The sequence below is a fragment of the Mastomys coucha genome, unplaced genomic scaffold (genome assembly GCF_008632895.1).
Source record: "Mastomys coucha isolate ucsf_1 unplaced genomic scaffold, UCSF_Mcou_1 pScaffold8, whole genome shotgun sequence".
In the NCBI taxonomy this organism is placed as follows: Eukaryota; Metazoa; Chordata; class Mammalia; order Rodentia; family Muridae; genus Mastomys; species Mastomys coucha.
Genome location: NW_022196914.1, coordinates 79004918 through 79008581, shown reverse-complemented (window position 1 = coordinate 79008581; position 3664 = coordinate 79004918). Strand labels below are relative to the sequence as shown.

The window sequence follows — 3664 nt, the reverse complement described above, 5'->3', positions numbered from 1 at the left end:
TCTGTATCAGGCATTTGCTTTAAGTTTTTTTTCAAGTATTTCTTGAAAATGGTTGGCAGTACATGCTTCAGGGACACCTAGTACAACAAAGGTCCCTTGTCCCTGGTACTTGCTGCTACCCTAGGGTACACGGTGGAATGACCAAGTAAAGGTCTGCTCTTCATAGGCAGGACGGCATCTTTTTGCCTGTCAAATTTCCCCTTCTCATCAAAACTTACTGTTATGTGTTTTGTTCCTTTGTGGATAGGGGTGGTGGTGATCCATGTGTATGTGAGACCTGAGTTCTTGTAGGATGGGACTCAGGTTGAAGTCAGATGTCTTCCTCAGTCCCTTCCCTTCTCATCTTTCACTGAATCTGAAGTTCACTGCCTAGTTGGGATCCGCATCTCCACCTCCTCAACACTGGGGTTACACAAACAGACAATGCTGCTGGGCGGTGGTGGTGCACGCCTTTAATCCCAGCACTTGGGAGGCAGAGGCAGGCGGATTTCTGAGTTCGAGGCCAGCCTGGTCTACAGAGTGAGTTCCAGGACAGCCAGGACTACATAGAGAAACCCTGTCTCAACAAACAAACAAACAAACAAACAAACAAAAAACAAACAGGCAATGCTGCTGGCTCTGCATTTGGATGCGATTGGTGAAGAACTTGACTCAGGTCCTCATGTTTGCAAGGCAAATATGTTACCAAGAGAACCATATCCCTCATCTCTTTATTTATTTAAGACCATTTTGAACATTAGTCCTTTTATATAATATTAATTCATATTTTCATAAGCAATTCATAAGTTTATATCTTGTTGCATTCAATATATTATAGAAGACTGCCCATTTAAACACTATTCTGTAGACGATTATGTCTTAAAAGATGTTATTCCCTCTGTTTCTGGTGGAACTTACATTTTGTTGCTGGTCAGGAAAGAAGAAAATCATAACTTAATACAGGTAAAAGGTGTGGGGAAACAAAGGAATTTTAGAATATAAACATGGAGCAAGGTAAGCCATAAAAGAGAACTTTTTTTTTCTTGCTGAATGAATAACTTAAAATTTTCATGATACAGTGAAGTCTGGTGTCCCAGGAAACAGACTAAATTCCTCTTCCATACAATGTATCTTCAAATAGATTTTATAGTCAAATTTCATGTTCCCTCATAGCTATTTCTACATATTTAAAATGTATTTGGTTTCTTTAACTCTTGGAAAATCTTTTTCTGCATTCTGAATAGACTATTCAGTAAGAGTTAGCCAGTATATTTCGATAATAATAAATATTCTATTGTATCAAAAGAAATGAAATTTTCTGTGGTTGTCAAAGGAATTTAAGATGATAACTTCAGAAGGTTTCTGGTTAATGGCCTAATCTTTTCTCTCACCTTGTTAAGTCTTTACTCATATACACCTGCTGGGATGCATCATGGGAAGACCATAGACAAACAAGTAAACTTGAGATGCTTCAGGCAAACCATGCTAGTCCTTACTGTAAAAAAATAAGGGACATTTCTGAGTCATTGCAGTCTTGGAATGCAATACCAAACAAATGAGAACCAGACCACAAGTCGTGGGGCCAAGTACATCATTACCGAGGGAGTAATGCGAACAACTTGCATAAACTGTGGCTGAAACTGAGTTTTTAGCAGACAACCATAACCTTTTGATTGCATCAAGAATAGTTAAAAGCTCTTTAATCTGCATGTTGTTCTTCAGGAAAGAAAAATTCATCAATGCAATTCATAATCTCGGAGACCTATGATGCTTCAGTTGGAGCTAACCCTGGTTTTTCTGATTCTATTCCTACTTAGCTACAATAGCACTCAAAAGAGGGGAAGCATGTTATAGATATAACTGAGCCTTTCCCTTACTTTCCAGTGCCATGAAATGGTTCCTCTAAGGCTTTAGATAACAGGACAGCATATGTTACTTTTGAATATTTGTGTGGTATACTATGCTTATCATCTTTCAGGACATAGATTTTCATTTATGTCAAGATCATTTCTTAATTATGATGAGTTACAAGTGCCACAATCCCACTTCCTTGGGGTCTTCTAACTCCTTCAAATAAACAAAAGGCCAAACATCCTTTCTTGAACACTCTACTCCTTGCTGGCCTATTTTTCTTCTTATTTTCTTTATTTACATTTCAAATGTTTTCCCCTTTCCAGGTCTCCTCTTCAGAAACCCTGTATCTTATCCCCTCTCACCCTGACAATATGAGGGTGCTCTCCCCACTTTCCATTCCCATCCTCCCACCCTGACATTCTGCTACACTGGGACATTGAACACCCTCAGGCCTGAGAGCCTCTCCTCCCACTGAAGTCCAACAAGATCATCATCCGTCACATATGTAGCCAGTGCCATGGATCACTCTGTGTGTATTTTTTGGTTGGTGGTCCCGTCCCCAGGAGCTCCATGGGGTCTGGCCTGTTGACACTTGCTCCCTCCATATGGCTGAAAACCCCTTCAGCTCCTTCAGTCCCTTCTCCATCTCTTCCATCAGAGACCCCTGAGCTCAGTCCAATGGTTGGCTGTGAGCTTCCTTCTCTGTATTTGTCAGGGTCTGGCAGAGCATCTGAAGAGACAGCCATATCAGGCTGTCATATCATATCAACAAGCACTTCCCAGCTCCACAATAACGTCTGGGTTTGGTGGCTGTATATGGGATGGATCCCCAGGTGGGACAGTCTCTGGATGGCCTTTCCTTCAGGCTCTTCTCCAAACTTTGTCTCCATATTTCCTCCTGTGAGTATTTTGTTCACCCTTCTAAAAAGTACTGATGCATCTGCATTTTGGCCTTCCTTCTTCTTAGGCTTCATATGGTCTGAAAATTGAATCTTGGGTATTCCAAACTTTTGTACTAATACCCACTTATCAGTGAGTGCATACCATGTTTGTTGCTTTGTGACTGAGTCACTTCACTCAGGATGATATTCTCAAGTTTCATCCATTTGCCAGGGAATTTCATGAAGTCATTGTTTTTAATAGCTAAATAGTACTCCACTGTGTAAATGTACCATATTTTCTGTAACCATTCCTTTGTTGAGGGACATCTGGGCTCTTTCCAGCTTCTGGCTGTTATAAATAAGGCTTCTATGAACATAGTGGAGCATGTGTCCTTATTACATGTTAGAGCTTCTTCTGGATATATGCCCAGGAGTGGTATAGCTGGGTCCTCTAAGATGGAAAACTCAAGTGACAGCAGATGCTGGCAAGGATGTGGAGAAAGAGGAATATTCTCCAATTCAAGCTGGCACAACCACTTTGGAAATCAGTCTGGCAGTTCCTCAGAAAATTGGGCATAGTACTACCTGAGGACCCCACTGGCCTTAATTTGCATCAATCTCTCTACTTCTGCCTCTCAAGTGCTTAGATAACAGGTATCAACCACTATGCCTAACTTGGCCCAGGTTTTTTCTGTCCCCTTCAAGACACTCTGTGCTGTAAAAGCAAAATATATAAAAAGCACCTTCTGTGACAAAGAATAAAACCTATAATTTCTGCCTGGTTGCATACACTTTAGTATTCTTTAGTAACCATTTGCTAAGGATTCCATAGTATATTTTGTAATTGTTTTGCCGTTCTAAATTGTTTATTGGGTATGAATTTTACAAACATTGTGTGCATTAGCAATAATGAGGAGCTGAGGGGTATAGTGAGTTCTCCAGGCTGCACA

The 3664-nt window shown here is 40.5% G+C and overlaps 1 non-coding gene across 1 annotated transcript; it reads right to left on the bottom strand.

The window, feature by feature from the left end:
• Positions 1 to 1651: 1651 nt before the first annotated feature.
• Positions 1652 to 1724, bottom strand: LOC116083973. The gene has a single exon (XR_004115957.1). It is a non-coding gene; the product is annotated as a small nucleolar RNA SNORD36 (small nucleolar RNA).
• Between the last annotated feature and the right edge of the window lie 1940 nt (positions 1725 to 3664).